The sequence below is a fragment of the Girardinichthys multiradiatus genome, chromosome 23 (genome assembly GCF_021462225.1).
Source record: "Girardinichthys multiradiatus isolate DD_20200921_A chromosome 23, DD_fGirMul_XY1, whole genome shotgun sequence".
NCBI classification, from domain to species: Eukaryota; Metazoa; Chordata; class Actinopteri; order Cyprinodontiformes; family Goodeidae; genus Girardinichthys; species Girardinichthys multiradiatus.
This window is the reverse complement of record NC_061815.1, coordinates 37,190,452-37,212,274: the sequence shown is the minus strand read 5'-3', so window position 1 is coordinate 37,212,274 and position 21,823 is coordinate 37,190,452. Positions and strand designations below refer to the sequence as shown.

The 21,823-nt window shown below is 39.4% G+C and overlaps 1 protein-coding gene across 5 annotated transcripts in view; it reads right to left on the bottom strand.

The window, feature by feature from the left end:
- Nucleotides 1–21,823, bottom strand: part of diaph2 (diaphanous-related formin 2) — a 555,642-nt gene that overhangs the window by 246,459 nt on the left and 287,360 nt on the right. The window lies entirely within an intron of this gene.

The window sequence follows — 21,823 nt, the reverse complement described above, 5'->3', positions numbered from 1 at the left end:
CATGGGGGACTTGTGTTTTTCCTGCTTAAGCTCTAATCCAGCATGCCCACACTTATCGCCTAGTCCCACATGTGCATCTTTACACTGTGACAACGATGCCCCACAATGTGCCAGTCGGCCACAATCACCTGTTACAGATGTGAACAAAGGCTGCCATGGGCACTGAGGCCCCGCAGCCAACGAGCAAACCACGTGTAATGACGGGGCCATGCATATGGATGAGTGTGGCGCTGATGTGGGTGATTGACAAGAGAGATAAACAATAATAACAAGGCAAGGCCAGCTCAGAAGACTCCTGTGAGACCCGGCGGAAAGGTTGTTGCCATGGCAAGCTAAAGAGGGAGGACTGCAAAGTCAAAAGCTTGCAACATTTACATTCAGCTTGACAACAAATTTGGTGAATGTTTGGATTTTTATGAGGTGTTATAAATGATCAACCAGAAGCTATCTGGACTTTTTTCTCTTTTTAATGAATGAAGAAGCAAGTCCAATTCCCTTCTTTCATGAGCATTTAAGATTACAAATACTTAGATGCCATAGAATCTGCTTTAAATATTCATGCAAAAATTTAAGTTTTATATTTAGCAGGTGGTTTAATCCAACTTAAAATGCAAAGAAGAAACATCAGTCAAGCATTGTGTTAAGTGTTAAATCAATTTAAAACTCCACAGAGAACTGCTAACAAAATGCAGGTGAGGCATTTTAAGCATCATTTTAAGCTCTAATTTTAATAGCATTGATTAGTTTATTTCAGTTACTAATTTACAGCTAATAAAAACAAACTTCTGTTTCTCAATAAATTTAAAGTTTGCATATCATCAATGAAAAATGTTTTTTTTTTAAATACAGAAATGTTGGTGTGCTATGTGCACTCAACAATTGGTTGAGCCCCTATTTGCAGGCCAGCGTGCTGATCAGTCCATCACAGTGATATCATGGTCATTAATAGGGGTGCACCGATTGTAGTTTTCTGGCTGATCACAGTTCTTTAAAAAGCCTGACCTGCCGTTTGCGAATTTGGCCGATATTTTTTTTTCTTAACCTGACACTGTCAGGTGTTATAGGGTCACAATACACCTTCAAAGTTCCAATCTTATGTTATTGAAAAACATTGAACAATACCCGTGATGTAATACAAAATTGTTATAACTGCACATAAGGCAGTGCTCTCAAATATAAATAAAACAGTTAGAGCAGTGCAGTCCCTGCAGTCTTTCATTTTTCACATTTTAAAAAGAAATAAAACTTCAACCACAGGTCAGATGAGCAGATAAGATCGGTGAATAAGATCACCAATCTTCCAAAATTAAGGAAATTGAGGCCGATTGATCGGCCAGCTGCTCAATAGGTGCACCCCAAGTCATTAAGGTAGGTAGTGGTACTTTTAGCAGTGGAGACAGTTGCTAGATCATGCTGAAAAATTGAATTACCATTGAAGATAAAGCTTCTCAGGAGAAGGAAGCATAAAGTCCTGTAAAGTTTCCTAAAAGACAGCTGTTCAGACCTTGGTCTTGATAAAACACAGCGGACCAACACCCGCAGATTACATGGTTCCCCGAAGAATCATTGATTGTGGACACTTCCCAGTTGACATTGAGCAATTCTGTTCCTCTCCACTTTCTTCCAAGCGCTGGGACCTTACATTTCATTGCAAAATTAAGTCAAAAGATGAGCTTGAACCACTGAGAACAAGTCTAGTCTTTTTCCTCCTGAAAAAGATGCTTCTAATGTGGCCCATCTCCTGGATTCAGCTTTTTAGGGTGACTTTTGAACCACTGGCTCCATAGTAGCTACCTTCACAATCATCTTAAAGCTATAGTTATCCTTGTTGCTTGGCCACCTTTTTCCACCACACGTTTTCCTTCCACTAAATGTTCAATTAATATGCCTTTGTCCAGCATATACATTTTGTTTGCTGGAAAACTGTCAAGTTAGCAGCGTTCCCCATTATTCTGACCATAGCAAAACGTTTCTGCATAAAAATTATTTGTATTGGTATCTATAGCTATATTCATCTGTAAAACTGAATGTGGGGCTTGTCTTTGTTGTAAGCCATAATCTTAAAAATATGACCATGAGGAATGAGTGTCTTTCAAGTAAATGGTGCAATATCATACAGAACATCTACATGTGTATTTTATATAAGTGTAGTACAAAATCAGCTTTTCATGTTTAACTGTAAAACTGATGTTAACAAAAACAAGTAATCACCTTACACTTTAATTTTAACATGGTTATCATCATAAATAACTGGAAACACAATCATAGAGACATCATGATTTTGAATTAATTGTGATCAAAGGAAGCGTTTGTATGAAACACTGGCTCCTTGTGAAGGTGGCATGAAATAACCAAAGGAAATTTCACAATTAAAGCCTATTTTAAATCCCTGAACAACTGGTAAAAAGAGGTGTCAGATATAAAATACAGACAGAGGGAAATCTATTTTTATTACTGCTCCTTTAAGAAACTTGTCAGTTTGATGAAAGGTTAAAACTGATGTGGGGTTTGTATTTGTTGACTTATAAGGAGTTAAGTGAATCAAGGTGTGTATTTAAAATGTGTATCATTTTATCAGTCACACTCAATTAAAGCCTGTACAAATCCCAACCCACCCCACAGCCCAGCCATCATCTTAATAACCCTGACGCTGTTCATCAACTGATGAGGAAATACAGAATTTAATTACAAGGGAAACTTGACACTTTTTATTTTGCATTTCTTTAATATAATGTATTTGTACATGGCATAGGGCAACACTAATTACAAATGAATAACAGTGGTGCAGTGTTACTCATTAGGCCTTTCCTTTTGAAAAGAAGATGGGGTAATATAAAATACATTGGCACACATTAAACATTAAGAAGTCACTCTGATATTCTGCAAAACAAGCCCCCAGGGGCATATCATCCACCGACGAGATGTAGCTTACCACACACGCCAAAAACTGGGTATGCTGAAACATTTAGTGATGACGCTTTCATTTCAGGCTGTCAAGTCATGTGTTATGTTCTGAGCAGGATTGGGGGGAGGGGAGGGTTTAAAATCCACCTCAGAGCTCAAGTTTTTAAATCTGCATATTCCTGTAATGTCCTGTTTATGTTAAGTTGCCCTCCCTTTAATGGAGTCTTAATGGAGATTCACAGAAGACTGAAAATAAACAAAGTCCACACGAAAAGTGTATAAAGTTTTTAAAGATAACTGGAAATATAGCTGCTTAAAAATTTTAGTGATGAGATCACTCTAAATAAGACGAATTAGGTATGTTTTTTTTGTTGTTGATTGTTTGTTGTACAAGCAAGATATTTTGCCACGCTGTTGCCATGTAACGTTGCATTTAGCTGTAAACTAGCAGGGTGTGACCAAACTCCTCAGTTGGACCCTTTGCCAATTCATACCTAACATTCTCATTTTGACTAAGTCTCCGACCATTTTGTACTCAAGAACAAACCAGTTATTACCCATGTACTTAACCTCTGCATACAAGTTTATTTTTACTGGTAGTTAAGTATTTTAATAATACACACACACATATATATATATATATATATATATATATATATATATATATACACACACACATATATATATATATATATATACACACACACACACGGTAAGAAAAAGAGCAGTTACAAAGTGTGCTTGTGTGTATTTGTACACAAACAGTCTATTTACAATGTGGAAATCTGTGCAAAGAATACTAAGGATGCAAACATTTTCTCATGAGCAGTGATAGTTGTACAGTTTAACAGGTGACGCTCATTTCTGCATTTAGGATTTTGTAATATCTGTTCAATCTGAAGTTGGCAAGAAAAAGTTATTTGTCCAAAAACGCAGACTACTTTACAACACCATTTGTCAAAGCAGGTACCAAACATCCCTAGGGTAGGTAGGAAATAACAGATGCTCAGTGAAAAACATCCCAAGTCAGTTGGCTTTCATTCACACCCAAGAAAGTCTGGTAAAAACGTTTTAAACAGCAAATGTACAAAATGGCGAAGAGGCGAAATGACCAGTACCCCCTGGAAACATTCAACTGACATAATTTAGCATTTAAATTAAAACAATTTATAGTTGATGAAATCGCCACTACATTGTGAATTTCTCCTCTGTGGATGAATAAAATATGTATGTATGCATCCAACCACCCATATATATTGCCTCCCTCCATCTTGCCCCATCTTTGCCTCCTCTACGGTTACACAAACTAGTTCCATGAATATTCTCTGAGGACTTCCTCTTTTCCTTGTGCCTGGCATCCATTTCCAGCATTCTCTGTCTCTGTCCACTATCACTTCTTAGTATGTCTCCAAACCTTCTCAACCAAGCCTTTCTAACTTCATCTCCAAACCCCCCACTTTACCTCTGATTTGCTCATCTATACTTATTTCTACATCAATTGGTTCAAAATGATCAGCAATGTGTATTAGTCTTATTCAATAAGTATTAAAGCATGATGTATATAAACATGATAAGTATGTGAAGGTATACAGTTTCTACTGTACTATGGAAACAGGCATGCACTTGTTCTGCTCTACATTACTTATATTTACTTAAATTATACTAATTTAGATTATTTGATCTACCATCCTCCCAGGAATAAGGTAGGTACCAAGAAGTGATGTACTTTTGGGTATGACTACCTATGACTACACTCACTATGAGTGTATTTAACTTTATCAGGAAATCTGAGTTGTGAAGACAAAATGCAACCATTTATGAATACACATTAGCTTCGGCGTACCAAGATCATCATAGTGTGATGAGCTTTTTTTGTGACATTGTTAAATTAGAAATGAAATCTTATTGGCCATCACAGAGACCCTGTGAATACTAAACTGTATACTAAAAAGGCATGAAGACCAAGGGACTTTGTTTGCTTAATGAAACTAGAAAAGCTATTAGACCTAAAATAGCTTATTTGCCTGAGGGAGCATTAGAAGACAGTACAACATGTACTGCAGACAACTTAAAAATTTCTTTACTAATCACAAAGAATAGTTTCCTTAGACGTGCCAATTAAGCAACCAGGGAATGAAGAGCAGTCCAGCAGAACTGCTGCAGAAGGGATATAGGGAAAAAGCAGCACCGGAAAGAAGAAGCTCTGAGAGTTTTGAGAGTATACTTGCAAACCCATAATCTAGATGCCCGAAAACCAATTAATCCTTTCTAATGTAAGTAAGAAATCTCCACGACAGTGTCGTTGGGCACAGGCCATCTCTGAGAAATTAAATTATGAGTAATGCAAAAATAACACTGTCAGCCAGATGAACTTATTTTTAAATGTTTTCAGCAATGATTGCCACAAATCAGCAAAAATGTTTTATGGTTCAGTCTGGTAACCATACACCTTTCTTTTAACCATGAAAAATAAGCTAAATAATTAAGATTTATTGAAGATATTTAAGACCTACAATAATTATGATAAACAAAGAACATAATATGCTGTATTGATCTTACTAAATATATATATATATTGTTTTTTTTTATTTTTAATCGGCCAGGGATGTATTCAACTCCCAGCTTTGACCAGATCCCGGGGGGATGTTGGAGACATAGAGTCCGAGTGGACCATGTTCTCCGCATCTATTGTCGATGCTGCTGCCCCTAGCTGCAGCCGTAAGGTCTGCGGTGCATGTCGCGGCGGCAATCCCAGAACCCGGTGGTGGACACCGGCAGTAAGGGATGCTGTCAAGCTGAAGAAGGAGTCCTATCAGAATCAGAATCAGAATCAGAATCAGAATCAGAAAAGCGTTATTGCCAAGTACGTTTTTGGACATACAAGGAATTTGTTTTGGCGTAGTCGGTGCAATACAGTACAAATTAAACAGTATAAACATATCTACAATATAATATAAATATAATATCGGCTGTGGTTGGCTTGCGGGACTCCTGAGGCAGCTGACGGGTACCGTGAGGCCAAGCGTGCTGCGGCCCGGGCTGTGGCAGAGGCAAAAACTCGGGCCTGGGAGGATTTCGGTGAGGCCATGGAGAAGGACTACCTGTTGGCCTCGAAACGATTCTGGCACCTCAGGAGGGGGAAGCAGTGCTTCGCCAACACTGTATATAGTGGGGGTGAGAGGCTGCTGACCTCGACTGAGGACATTACCGGGCGGTGGAAGGAGTACTTCGAGGATCTCCTCAATCCTGCCATCACGCATTCCGTGGTGGAAACAGAGGCTGGGGACTCGGGGTTGGACTCGTTCATCACCCAGGCTGAAGTCACCGAGGTGGTTAAAAAGCTCCGCGGTGGCAGGGCTTCGGGGGTGGATGAGATCCGCCCTGAGTACCTCAAGTCTCTGGATGTTGTTGGGGTGTCATGGTTGACATGCCTCTTCAACATTGCGTGGCGGTCGGGGACAGTGCCTCAGGACTGGCAGACTGGGGTGGTGGTCTCCCGGAGGGTGTGTTCCAACTACAGGGGGATCACACTCCTCAGCCTCCCTGGTAAGGCCTACGCCAGGGTATTGAAGAGGAGAGTCCGGCCGATAGTCGAACCTCGGCTTCAGAAGGAGCAGTGTGGTTTCCGTCCGGGCCGTGGAACACTGGACCAGCTCTATACCGTCTACAGGGTACTCGAGGGTTCATGGGAGTTTGCCCAACCGGTCCACATGTGTTTTGTGGACCTGGAGAAGGCATTCGACTGTGTCCCTCGTGATGCCCTGTGGGGGTGCTCCAGGAGTATGGAATCGGGGGCCCTTTATTAGGGGCCATCCGGTCCCTGTACGAGCGGAGCAGGAGTTTGGTCCGCATTGCCGGCACTAAGTCGGACCTGTTCCCGGTGCATGTTGGACTCCGGCAGGGCTGCCCTTTGTCACCGGTCCTGTTCATAACTTTTATGGACAGGATTTGTAGACGCAGCCAGGGGCCGGAAGGGGTCTGGTTTGGGGACCAGTGGATTTCGTCTCTTCTTTTTGCAGATGACGTGGTCCTGCTGGCCCCCTCTAGCCAAAACCTACAGCATGCGCTGTGGCGGTTCGCAGCCGAGTGTGAAGTGGCTGGGATGAAGATCAGCTCCTCCAAGTCCGAGGCCATGGTACTCGACTGAAAAAGGGTGGCTTGTCCTCTTCAGGTTGGAGGGGAGTTCCTGCCTCAAGTGGAGGAGTTTAAGTATCTCGGGGTCTTGTTCACGAGTGGGAAAAAAATGGAGCGGGAGATCGACAGACAGATCGGTGCGGCTGCCGCAGTAATGGGGGCACTGTGCCGGTCCGTTGTGGTGAAGAGAGAGCTGAGCCGAAAAGCAAAGCTCTCAATTTACCGGTCAGTCTACGTTCCTACCCTCACCTATGGCCATGAACGGACGGCCCAGGACTATGTCTCTCGGCTGGCCTGGGAACACCTTGGGCTCCACCCGGAGGAGCTGGAGGAGGTGTCTGGGTGTCTCTGCTGAGTCTGCTGCCCCCGCGACCCGGTCCCGGATAAGCGGAAGACAACGAGTATGAGTACGAGTATTTTAAAAATTTTATTATTTTTAATGCACCAAGGAGCGAATAAACCCACGTACAAATCTAAGATGTAATACACTCACCGGCCACTTTATTAGGTACACCTGTCCAACTGCTCGTTAACGCAACTTTCTAATCAGCCAATCACATGGTAGCAACTCAATGCATTTAGGCATGTAGATATGGTCACGACGATCTGCTGCAGTTCAAACCGAGCATCAGAAGAAAGGTGATTTAAAGGTGATTTAAGTAACTTTGAACGTGACATAGTGGTTAGTGCCAGAGGGGCTGGCCTTAGTATTTCAGAAACTGCTGATCAACTGGGATTTTTACGCACTACCATATCTAGGGTTTACAGAGAATGGTCCGAAAAAGAGAAAATATCCAGTGAGCGGCAGTTCTGTGGGCGCAAATGTCTTGTTGATGCCAGAGGTCAGAGGAGAATGGCCAGACTGGTTCGAGCTGATAGAAAGGCAATAGTAACTCAAATAACCACCCGTTACAACCAAGGCAAGCAGAAGAGCATCTCTGAATGCCCAACACGTTGAAATTTGAGGCGGATGGGCTACAGCAGCAGAAGACCACACCGGGTGCCACTCCTGTCAGCTATGAACAGGAAACTGAGGGTACAATTTGCACAGGCTCACCAAAATTAGACAATAGAAGATTGGAAAAACATTGCCTGGTCTGATGAGTCTCGATTTCCGCTGCGACGGTATGATGGTATTTGGCGTCAACAACATGAAAGCATTGATCCATCCTGCCTTGTATCAACAGTTCAGGCTGGTGGTGTAATGGTGTGGGGGATATTTTTTTGGCACACTTTGGGCCCCTTAGTACAAACCAGTGGCGTGCACAGACATTTTGGGGGGCAGGTGCTCAAGTGGAAAGAAAGGGCACCTTGTGCGGCATATGGAGCTGTCGGTTGCCTTTGTAGTGTGAGATTTATTACAGGCACAACATGAACATAATTTATATGTATTACTAAGCACCCCCAAGACAAACTGTCCTGTGGGCTGAAGAGAAATGACCACCCAGGAAAAAAAAACTCAAAACAAGAATGCATTTGACAAAATTCTTAAGATTAATAAGGTTACAAAATTATCATAGACTGATTGTTAGGTTAATTGGTAACTCTAAAATCGCCCTTAGGTGTATGAATGAGTGTGTGCATGGTTGTTTGTGTTGCCCTGCGATGGACTGGCGACCTGTCCAGGGTGTACCCCGCCTCTCGTCCATAGACTGCTGGAGATAGGCACCAGCTCCCCCGCAACCCACTATGGAATAAGCGGTAGAAAATGACTGACTGACTGATTTAAAGTTAGATTACTGATTCACAACCTGAACTTCCTGAGTCAAATTTGAAACTTATGTTATCCTTCATTTTTTTTCTTTTTACACACTGAGCACAACATGTTTGTCTTGACGATATCATTCTGTACTTTTATCACAAGATGTCTTCTGCACCAAATAACCTTATGTTGTAGCAAAGCAGGTTACACTGCCAAATTTACCAGGTAGGTCACACTAAATGAGTTATCTTCAGTAACCAGTGACCAATCTACAGTGTAAATCAACTATACCCAGAAAATGAGTTATAAAATCTTTATAGTCAAAATGAAACCAACATCAGAGAATAAGATCATAAGAAGAATCATCTATACTTCTGCATGTAGCCAGTGTGATTTATGACAGAAATAATTCTTAGAGAATAAAAATTAATGACATTACAAGTCCTGAGAACTGATAAGATGTCTGCTATTTAGAAATTAAAAAACTCTGATCACATCATTTTTATACACACAGAAGTAGAAAATACAACTTAGCCTAGATGCCCCACATTTACTGAACTTTATTAAAGGTATTTTAGTAGTATATGAATTGTAATGTTAACCAGCTCATTTGGCTGTATTTGTAATTTAAAAAAAAACATGAGTCAAACAGAAGTCATCATGGACCATTATAGCAAATGTAATACCAACATCTATGAGATAGATTTGAATTTATTTATTTATTCTAATTTAATCTAAGAGTTAAATCGTTGACATTCACCTGGCGCCTGGTGGCGGCCATAGGAGACATAGCAGGTAAAGGTATGCCATTGATTGGCCTGTTCTGTTTAGATAAAATGGTGGCAGGTGAAGTTTTAACTTTTTCATCTGAAGTTTAGGAAGCAAGTATATTCGCTTTGTTTGTTTCCTGGATAGTTAGCCGACCTGTCAGCAGGGCAGGGCTCTATCTGACGGCGGAGGGGAGGAGAGAAGAGGTAAGCTGGACCAGCGCACGTCCACCTCTCCGCTCTGCACGCAGCCCGTCTCCGTTGAGAGACACACGAAGCGGGACACGTATGTGTGTTGGCGAAGGGGGGGAATTTCAAAACGTGGGGCAATAGTATTATAGGCCTTTAAATTCAGAAATTTTACCTTGGGCCCCACACTATACACTGTAAAAAAAAAAAAAAGATTTCAGGAGGGCACTTTTTTCTCCAAAGGATAAAAGGGCAGGTGCTCTAGCACCACCTAGCGTCTATCTGTGCACGTCCCTGGTACCAACCGAGCATTTTGTCAATGCCACAGCCTACCTGAGTATTGTTGTTGTTGACCATGTCCATCCCTTTATGACCACAGTGTACCCATCTTCTGATGGTTACTTCCAGCAGGATAACGTGCCATGTCATAAAGCACGGATCATCTCAGACTGGTTTCTTGAACAAACTCTCTGAGGAATGTTTCCAGTACCTTGTTGAATCTATGCCACGAAGGATTAAGGCAGTTCTGGAGGCAAAAGGGGGTCCAACCCAGTACTAGCAAGGTATACATAATAAAGTTTCCGACCTAGATTTGAAGATCTGGACATCTAAGACTTTTTAAAGCCTTAAATTAAGAATATTACATTTAACGTTTTGATCTGGACGAGATCAGTAAGTAAATCTGGACCCAGCCCACAGGCTGTTATTCGGGTATTATGATTTCTATGAATCCACTGACACAACAAAAGAGCAAAGTGTACCGGAGTCAAATTCCTTGTTTGTATGCACGAACATGGCAATAAAGCTGATTCTGATTCTGATTAAATTTGGCAAAATTTCTTAATTTTTAGATTTTATTTAAGACATCTGCAGTCCTCCAAAAATATAAACACTGTTGTGATTATGAATCTGAGAATATTATTTAATATTTAATATTAATATTTTAATATTTTATCAAATAATATTTCGGTCTGTTAAGGGTTATCCTGTGAATACCAGCCCAGTAAGGCGATGATATTAGGACAAAATAGAAAGGTGTGAGACGAGCTCTGACATTATTGAACAGCAAAACTCTGCACACATATGGAATGAATTCACACAATTTCTTAAAATACAAGAATTTATTAACAAAAATAAGTCAACTCAAAGTCAAACATATTTCAATTAACAAACTCCTTACTATGCTAAAATAATCCAACTAAGCTACCAAGCAGAATTAAAGAATAATGAAGACTAATGGGCTATGTACAATGTAAACAATTTGATTAAAGATGATTGAAAACCATGACTGAAAGAGTGATGCAACATTACCATGCAATATTTATGCTTGAGAACCAAGGATTATCTTGAAGAATCTGGAAATGAAGTTAAGTTAGTCTTGGAACTAACTTAGGCAATAATCAGCAACATCTAGACAACCATTCACAATGCAAGATCAGATAAAATATTATTTTAATAAAATAGTGTTTTAAATAATGATCTGCTGAAATAAAACCACCCTTCTGGATAACTAATTCTCAACGGTGTCTCATTAGCTGCCTTTACTTATTAAAATAATATTCAAAGAAATATTATTAAGGGGATTGTAAAATATTTAACAAAGTATTTTGGAAAAGAGCCACATCATTCTGGAGAAATGGGGCTTAATGGTGTTTACTTAGTTATCAGATTTAGTAACATAATGTTTAGGGACTATTATTTACTAGCTTGAAAACTAATAACCTTTCTGTGTAAATATTCTTTAGCAGGCAAGCACGTGTCCTAAGCCGTTAGCAGTTAAAGCTAACAAAGAAGCTGATAGCTTACCACCAGAATCAAACACACACCTTTAAAAATACCGTCAATAAAAGGGTCAAAATGCATAAGCGCGGACGGCGCGTTATGATCAATCTTCTGTTAAAATCACCCTTTAAATAAAGTTTGTCTTAACTTTAAAAACACACAAAGATGAGCACGTGTGCTGCAGATAGCCTGCTAGCACCAAGATAGCTGAGTTTCACACAAACAAAACCAAACTTCATCAAATGAAAAACGTTCAGATCATAAATCTCTCTCTATTACTCTGCCCAAACCTAACCTCTGACCCATGCTGAGGAGGAGTTGTCTGGGCGACAACGAAGTTTGAAGAAAGCTCTATGAACAAAGTGTTAGCTTCCTGCTAACCTCTATCCATAGCTGTGGGTGAAAGACGGCTTGTTCTGTCCGCCAACCAACTGCACGTTACCGTAACCACGGTGATGCGGGGCCGTTGTCCTTCCTTCAGACTCGGCTTCGTAGAGACCACGTCTCTGCAGGTAATACTCTGGGACACAGTTTGCTTCTGCAGGCCTCAGAGAGAAAGTAAGCAATGCTTATACCTTAATTTCCCCTTTTTATGAATGAATACTGGATTCTTTCAACAGTAACTCATCAGTACTTAACTTGTGCATATGATCACGTGATCTTATGACACCCTTGGATCCAGTTTGAAGAGTTTATGTCTTTTTGCCAGCAAAGAGACATTAGCGCGCTGCCTCCCCTATCCTGGTCCCGCAGAGGAGCAGTGGAAGAGATCGGACCATTGGAAAGTGGGGTGCTTTTATACAGCCAGTGGCATCATGGGAATCCGCTACTACCCCCCCTCCAGAAAAGTTTGTACTGGAGTTTTAATGTTGTTTCCATGGCTGTGGGTCCTAACAACACTAATGTACTCTTTCTATTGATGTTCATAGTGAGAAGCAAGTAAAAGAGACTGCATTTGTCACCTCTCTTCCCTGTCTAAGTATTTGGACCTGATCAGCTGTTCAAAGTAGTTTTTGAAGGTGTTTATCTTGTGTTTTCACATGATTAACTGGATTGGCAACGGAAATTAGCTGAATTAACAAGTCATATCAAAACAGAGAGGGACAGTTAGCGTTATCAGGCTCTTTCTGCAATGTTATCCCTCAGCAAAGATCCTCAACATACCCAGATGGATGTTAATTGAAGATTTTTGTAGTACTATCTGCCGAGTCAGAAAGTCTTTTATAAAGGACAAAGCTACATGCATTTTAAATTAACTCTCAGAACTTTATAACAGCAGATTGTCACCCAGTTAGCTGTATTTGAGTTGCACTAACCAGAAAACCTGGGGTTTTCTTATTGTAGCTGTCTAGAACAATAAGAAAAGACATTTAATTTTTCCTTAACATTATTGATGAATGACTTGGGTAGAACACAATCAGAATACAAATGCAGACCATGCAATACTAATGAAATGTAGTGTGAATTTTAAGTTCATATCTGCAGGTTTGATTGTTTCATTACTTTCAGAGGTATTTAAGTTTTTGTACGCCACCTGCAGTATATATAAATATATATTTTTGGTGTTAAAGAAAGTATTTTCTTTGTAAAACATGTATTTCTGAACATTAAAAATTAAAAACAATTGAATTAGAAAAGAATATACCTAATTACCTAATAAGGTCCTATGTTTAGGACGCTCATTGAAGGCAGTCTCATTCTTCACTACAAGTTGCTCCATGTTAGACCAGTCTGTGGGTATATGTACATTTTATCCTAGTTGCTTAATGTTACAGTTTTGTTGCTATTTTATTTCACTTGATTTTTCAATTTTTGTATGCATAAAAGTAATTAGTTAAGTGCTCATGCTGCTTTTCTGTTAGAAATTCATGCAGGTTAGGATCACAACACTTTTGATTGTAAGCTATAAGCTAATTTGCTAAACAATTTTCTCCTCAGTGGTTTTCTGAACCTTTGAACCTTTATCTAGAAAGCAGATCTGGACCTGTGAACAGGAAGTTTGATAAAATCCTGCCTTAAACTGTTTGCATTAACAGCTTCATTTAGATTCTGACTAGAAGTAAAAAAAAAAAAAGGACAAGATAGAACCTCTGGATCAATGTTATAATTGTTATAATTTAATATGTTATAATTTAATATGTTCCATGTTATTAATATAGGTTTATAACTCTAGAGCATCATTAACCTTTGGTGCCACCCTTATACTTTAACATTGAAATATTACGAAATAAAATCTGAGTTTATACTCACATTGACCAGGACAGATAGCGCTGTCACTGAATCTACACCCATGGGACAATTTATTAGGTACACCTGTTCAAATGTTTGGCAAGACAAAGAGTGAATCATCCAATCACAGCAACTTAATGTAAGTAGGCATCAAAATGTGGTCGAGACAACTTGTTGAAATTCAAACCAATTATCAGGATGAAGAAGAAAGGGGATTCAAGTGACTTTGAACATCGGATGATTGTTGGTGCCTGACAGGCTGGTCAATTTCAGAAACTGCTGATCTACTGGGATTTCCCAGCACAGAGAATGTAAATATCCAGTGAGTGGCGATTGTGTGTGCCAAAACATCTTGTTGATGTGAGAGGAGAATTTCTGAGATGATAGCAAAACAACAGCAGTTAACACAATCACTGTTTTACAACCAAGGTATGCAGAACACCATCTCTAAAACACATCAAAGCTGGAAGCAGATGGGATACAGCAGCAAAACACCACACCGGGTGCTGTCAAATAAGAGCAGGAAACTGAGACAGCAATTCACACAGGCAAACCAAAATTAGACAACAAACTGGAAAATCTTGCCAGGTCCCAAATGTCATGATTTCAGCTGCAGCATTCAATTTGGTGTAAATCATGAATTTAAATCATGTTGCCTTGTAATGGCAATGCTGATAAAACTGCTGCTGGTGGTGGCATTATAGTGGTAAGGGGGATATTTTGTCTTCACACTATGGGCCAACTTTAGTACCAACTGAGCGTTATTTAAATGCTGCCTGTTGCCTGAATATTGTTGCTGACGATGTCCACCCCTTTAAGTCCACAGTGCACTCATCTACTGATGGAAACTTCCACCACGTCACAAAGCTCAAATCACCTAAAATTAGTATCTTGAATATGAAAATATGAAAAGTCTTCTGTGTAACTCAACGACCTCCACACTCATCAGGTCTCAATGCAATGTGGTGGCATGGGAGACCCTCATCTAGGACAAATGTGCAGCATCTCTGTTATACTCTCAAGTTGATATGGACCAACGTCTCAGAGGACTGTTTCTAACACCTTGTTGAATATATGCATGTATCAGCAAGGTTTACTGAATAAAGTGGCTTGTGAGTGCATATCAATACAGGAAATTCGGTCATTGAAATTATCATAGAAACACATTTGAGGGCCAAATCTAGAATCTCAAAAGGATATACCAGCAGAAAGCAGATAATCTTGTAAATAAGGAATAAGTCTTTTATAGTCATCTCAGTGTAGCTCAGTTTAGTAACCCTTAGAGTGAGCTACCACAAGCAACTCTGTGCATTTGCACAAGCTGATCACAGAATAAACCCAATATATTTGCAAGTGCTTCTTAATAATCTAGACACTGTTTGGCCTCACATTGTTTAACCAGCAAGGACTGTAAGAACACGGGACCAAATACCATCATTATGCCAGTAGAGCTGTCACCCTGGGGCAAACAGGCTGTGAGGGACTCATGGAGAAATTCAAACACCAAAGGGGACCCAGCCTAAATCAATAACAGCAAGGTCATCTGCGTATTAGTGTTGAGTTTAAATAATACAAGTGGGAGGGTTATCCACACAGCCGGGATGCCACTATAAAGTACTTGGGAGCAGGCTGTCCTGTAATGCAAATCTACACAATGCTTCTAGGGCTCTGAAGCCCAAAGCAGACAAGGCTCAACTCTTTCCTCAAATAAACATGGACCACAGGACATTTCCCTTGGTTATTCTCTTGCATACCAAAAAAAACAGCAAAGAAAAGCCTTGTGAAACTGTCAGCCAATAAAAAAACTTCTGTCAGGCTGTCTGAGGATCTAACTGCTTTCACTGAGCCAATGCCTGTTTCTGTTTTTCATTGTCCTCTTCATCTTATTGTTATACAGTGAGAATTTGATGAAGATGACCTGATATATACAAGTGACCTCTGTCTATCAGCACCATGAATAAATACTGCAGGCAAATGAGAAACGGAGACAAAGAACGTGAAGGATAGAAGTAGATTAGATGCAAATGTGCTGTTGACATGTTCAAGGAACAATCACGTATTGATTGTTTGCATGACAAATGACTACAGGGACTGGAAGAAAGAGGGATAACCAATTCCTGAAACCATTTGCATGTAGCATATCAGTGTCTGTATGCATGATAAATGCAGAAAAAAACATGTGCAACTGTATGGAATATATGGAGTATGGATGAAGGGTGAGAGCCAAGACTGCCTGCAAGCATTCATGGATGTGTACATCATCTGAGGTGTTGATGGGCCCTAATGCAGAATAAGGAGAGCCAATCAACTTCTATCTATCCACTCTGCCAGGGTGAAGCATCGAAGAGGAACATCAAGGCCAACACATTCTGCTGACAAATCATTACATTAGACATGTCATGAAGAAGGAACATGATAAGACTGAGTTACGGAGTTTCAGACGCATCTTGAACACCTCCTGGGTCCTCTATCCTTCCTTTCTAACCATGCCTTCCATTCATCAAATCACTGCTGGTCTGTCAAAATTTAAACTGTCACCGTTTTTAGTGACTTTTATTGCTCAAGTGTTAAAGGAACAGCTAAAACGGATGCACTGATACTAAAAGTATGTCTATGAATCTAAGTGAGCTTTGTGGAAAGATTTTGTTCTTTTTACTTTCTCGAGGTTCAAGAATGTTTTCAGTGTTGGTAAAATGTCTTTTACACAAACACACGAAAAACATCTGGTACAATGATGCATGAATATAAAACCAACATAATAAATCGTGTTTGTTACAAAAAGGTTAAAGTTACTTGTGTGAATAAAAGCTCTTGATAAAAGAATGCTTTGCGAGCGTTGGCTAAAAGATGGCAACACACTTGAAATAGCTCAACTATTTCTGTGATCTGCTTTTCTGAGATGCTTAGAATCACTCAGAACACAACATAGAACGTTATTGTGACACAAACAAAAGGATCAATTTTTTAATCTGAAAAATGTGAAAGACCCTTTTTACTCTACTACTCCTCTGCACTCTTCCACAGTCGGTAGTGAAATAATAAACAAAACCCTCCTTTGTTTATATTGAACCTCTGTATAAAAACAACTGCTTGGTGAAGGCCTCAGAGGTTTGTTAGAGAACATGAATGAACAAACAGTTCATGAAGAACAAGGAAAGGACCAGACAGGTCAGGAATAAAGTTGTGAAGTACTCTGAAGCAGGGCTGAAATATTTAACATCTAACAGATCACTGTTCAATCCATTATCCAGAAGAGTAACCAAAACATGCTCTGTCACCTAAACTGACAGGCCTGGTAAGTAGAGCATTAATCAGAGGAGCAATAAAGAAGCCCAAATGATAACTCTGCACGAGCTGCAGAGATCAATTGCTCAGGTGGAAGGATGTGCTTACAAGACAACTGTTGATGTGCACAACACAAATCTGGACTTTATGAAAGAGCAGCAAGAAGAAAGCCAATTTTAAAGGAAAGCCATATGAATCCCCCCTTTGCATTTAAGATATAAACTTTTTTGGCCTACATGCAAAATGTACTGTGTATCAGAAAACTAACACTGCACACAAGCCTAAACACATCATAATAAAACATGGTGGCACCATCATGCGATGGGGAAACTGGTAAGTAAACCTGTGAAAGGATAAACCAAAACAGTACAAAACATCACACAACTGAACAAAATATTAATCACCGATAAAGAATTTGGACCAGAATTTATCTTTGCTCTAATCATCCTGACTCGACCATCAAAGGGCCACCACCCTTGGCTGGCAATATGTCTGCATTAAAGAGCCAGGGAAGGAAAGCAGAGCCGTATATATCAAACACTGTTCTCTGCTAAAGTAGCTAAACGCTGACACTTCAGCCTTCCTACCACTCTGATCTTTAACATCTCGGTGTATATTTTCAGTCATGTTTTTAATGTTGCCGTGGCAGCGTTCTGAAGCATTTGCGATTGAAACCAGGGCCAACTGTTTGTGATGATTTTACATCTAAACTAACATAATCAACTCTGATTTAAACATGAGGAAGGATGTCTTCTAATAATATCAAAACAAAAAATATGTAATTTTGTTTTTATTAAACTGTAAATGGTCACATAAAAAAGCCATACAATAATTTGCAAACGTATTTATGCCCTTTGAACATTTTTGTTTTTTGTCAAATTTTAACTACAAACCTCCATGTGTTTCATTGGAATTTTATGTAAGAGTCCAACACTAAGGGTCACATAATCGTGACATGGAAGGAACATGATATAAAAGTCTGTTTTCGGCCACAGCTATTTCTTTTACATCTATGCAGTTTCCCTTTCATGGTGGGAAGTAAACTACACAAAGCTTTTCTGTGTTTTTAACAATGCCTTATTTCTTGCCACTCTTCCATAAAGGCCAGAACTGACAAGTTGTCCTGTCAGCAGATGCTCCCACCCATGCTGCGGATCTATTTCCACGGCTCCTTCAGCGCCTTGGCTGATTCTCAGATTAAAAAACAACAACGAGATATTGTTTTATTACTTAAAGCCAGTTTAAACCTCTCAACAACCCTAACCTTGACCTTGTCTGTTGTGGTTCTTCATAATGCTGTTTGTTCAATAATGTTGTCCAACAATCCTCCGAGTCCTTCACAGAACAGCGTTTTCAGATTTGTTAAAAAAAAGTTGAAACTCGTATAATTTCACAATTAAGATCCCAATGAAACACATTGACGTTTGCAATTGCAATGCAACAAAATGTGACCAGGTTCATGTATGTGACACATTTACACAGGGCTGTATTAGCCAAAGTACTTAAATAGCAAGCCAAGAAAGAAAAAATTTCAATACAAAAATAAATTCCAGAGTGCCTGCTGCGCCATCTGACCGAGCCAACCGTGACAATATGTTATCCCAGTGCCTAGTCTGTTGAAGGTTTTTTCGTTGCAGACCACTCGGTGTGAAACAAATTATGGAGGAGAAAATAACAGAAGAAAGTGTAGATTTGACCTTTAGGAGACCTAATGTCGTTTTAATTTAGGCTTCTTCAGTAGAATGCATTTAAAATAATGCAAATATACTGATACACAATCACTGTTTTACCATCAGTTAACAGCCTTATTTCCGCCCAATGCTATATGTTTTTGCAACTACATTTTATTCACGTGTAATTTTAAATATAGACAAATCACCCACTCATTATCATATTAGCAAGACTGTGAATTTAGTTCCTTTAAATATTTGCCAAGGCATGCATTCACACTCTTTTGTGTGTGTGCATCTGTCTATGTGGATAAATGGTGATTGGCGTGCGGCTGAAAGTGGGTGGTGTAGAGTGATTAATCAGTGTAATGAGTGTAGATGAGCACTGTGCAGATGGAGCCCACACTCAGGACTGTGTCACCCAGCAGGCGGTCTCTTTGCTCCCCTTCTGAGTCCCTCTATACTTTTAACTATGGCTGTAACCGCATTTCTTTGGCATGTGCCGCTTCCTTCCCTGCCTAATTTACAAGCTCATTTTAGCATGATTCACATTTATAGTCACCTAATTCTTCTATGAAAATCTATGTATACAATTAGTGACATTTCTGTGTAAATATAAATTACTCGTGTTAGTTGTGCTCCACTCTCCTGCCAAAAACAATATAACAATGCTGTGTGCTGCCGAAGACATCAACCTTCAAATAAAGCACATGGTTGCATTAAAAAACATCACATAATTCATGTTGTGCCTTTAAAATCTGGTATGTTTTAAGTAAAACATCTTTTTGACTCAATTTAAATTGATTTAAAATTTATATAGGGTTCCTACACATTTTAATGTCATTTCAGACTTTTTCATAGTCAAATTTCCAGAGTTCTCTGTCCTTTTTAGCTTATTTTAAACAATAAACACAAGGGTTTGCTCAAAATTTCACATTCATATTTATATAGCAAGTAGACTATAAATATGCAAACTTCAAAAACCACCGACTATCCATCTATGGTAAGCAAACACATGAATGGATGGTGCCCTTATGGTTGGAAGGGTGGGCGGGCAGGAAACAGATAGATGACGTCATGGCTTTTTAAACTTTCAATAAGTTGATTCACAACATGATTTAAATCCTTCCTTTTCTTGTGTGACAACATGGGAAAATCCCAACCAATATGCCAAAATTACAGGAAGACAACTGAGGACTTCCACAAGTGTGGTTCTTCCTTTGGTACAATCTCCAGATGCCTAAAGGTGCATCATTCCTCTGTCCAAACATTTATATGCTATAAAAGGTATGAACACCCTGGTAATGTCTCAACACATCACCCTGTTTAGGAAGAAGCCTGGTTCTATGTTTCAGAGATCAACCTGTTTGCTGTGTGAATGCACCATGTTGTGAGGGTGTTTTGCTGGAAAAGGAATTGGCGCACTTCACAAAACAGAAAACACCATGAAGAAAACCTTGGACGTAAATGGATCTTCCAATCGACCACGACCATAAACATGCCACTGAATAAGTTAAGACAGGAAAGTTTAGTTTGACTAAATGTTAAAAAGGTTGTCTTTCTTTTTTTACACAGTGTATGAAAATTTCTGATTTTAACAAAAAATGGTAGTTAGTGAATCCAAAAAGTTCAAGTACCTTTAATGACGCACTTTGTGCAATTATGAACATGTCAGAATGTGGATTTTGCATCATTGCTATAATATTTCTGAAAAATGTAAATAAAAAAATAGAAACAGCAGGTGAATGACAGAACTAGAAGATGGTGACACTGATGTTTAAAATTAGATGTGGCTGTAATATGAACGTATAGTCTAAATTCAACACTAAATGTAATAAAAGTATAATGAAAGTTTTTAAGAGCAAACAGAGCAAAGCTATAGATCAGAAAAACTTAAAAAAAAAAACCTTACAAAAAGGTAGACATGTTTCCCATGCTCGGTCCTTCTGCACTGATTAGCCAACTCTTTCGGGCTTCCCACGTCCCTCTGGACATTGTGACATTAGCTTTCTTCCACACTCTTTTGCTGACTCAATCACTTGCTCTCATAAGTCCCATTGAGCATTCCACTCTGCTAGAAGCTTCGCTGCCCTGATTCACATTTATTAAAGGGGGATATGGGGCATGTGAAAGCAACAATGGAAAGTCTCCCAAAGTGCATGACTGGCTATATTTGCATGTGGAAACAGTTTTTCTTTGATGATGTTTAGACACCAGCAGTAATGGGCTGGTTACTTGTTATTAGATCTAGGGTTTGGGCTTAGTCACCATTTTTACAATGAGTAAGAGCTGCCATTGGCCCACATCTGTAATGCAGAACATGCTGGTAAAGACAAAGTGCACAACGCCAGTAGGTTGTGTGCAGGGTAGGCTTACCTTTACATGGGGTAGAACAAGTCAAACATCTGTATGATGGATTTTTAAACGGCCCTCACCTTTTAGTCTCCTACTTCAATATGTATCTCCTAATGTGTGTTTTTGTGTATTGAAATAGCAAAATCAGTCATGATAATGTTATTTTGAAACACAAAAATTACTTTTTAGGTTTCTTTTCTTTTAGGTTTCCTTGTTTTATTTAGAAAAATTAATTACATTTAATTATAAATTTTGCTTCACATGAAGATTTGCTAATTTAAAGACTTTACATGTTACAGAACATGTAACACTTTAATGCTTGAATAATTTTTCGCATCATAGTATCACATTCGGATCCATGACTGGTCACAGGTTATAATGCATAGACTCCAGAGTCAGTGGTGTTGAATGCTATCAGTAGTCTGATCAGGTCAGTGTAATGACAGCCATTTGGTGGTAGGGATGTGATGAAGTGGGCCGCTTGTCTGGTGCTGTGTGCAACAAGGTGGGGATTGACTGGTGACACGGCTCTCCTGCTGGCAGATATAGACTACAGACAAAGGCTAAAGGTGGAAACACCACTTTATTTCTCTTTCACAAACGAAAGAGGGGATGTGCCATCTCATAACGTTATACTCTGTACTTTTTACCAGATTACCTGTTATTTCTGTTATTTCTGGATGGATCGGATGGACGGACGAGTGGATGTATGCATTGATGACTAGATGATGAAATAGTCTTGAAATATAAATATTTTCCATAGTATATTTTCTTCATTGCATCCTTATTCAGAGCTGGAAAATAGG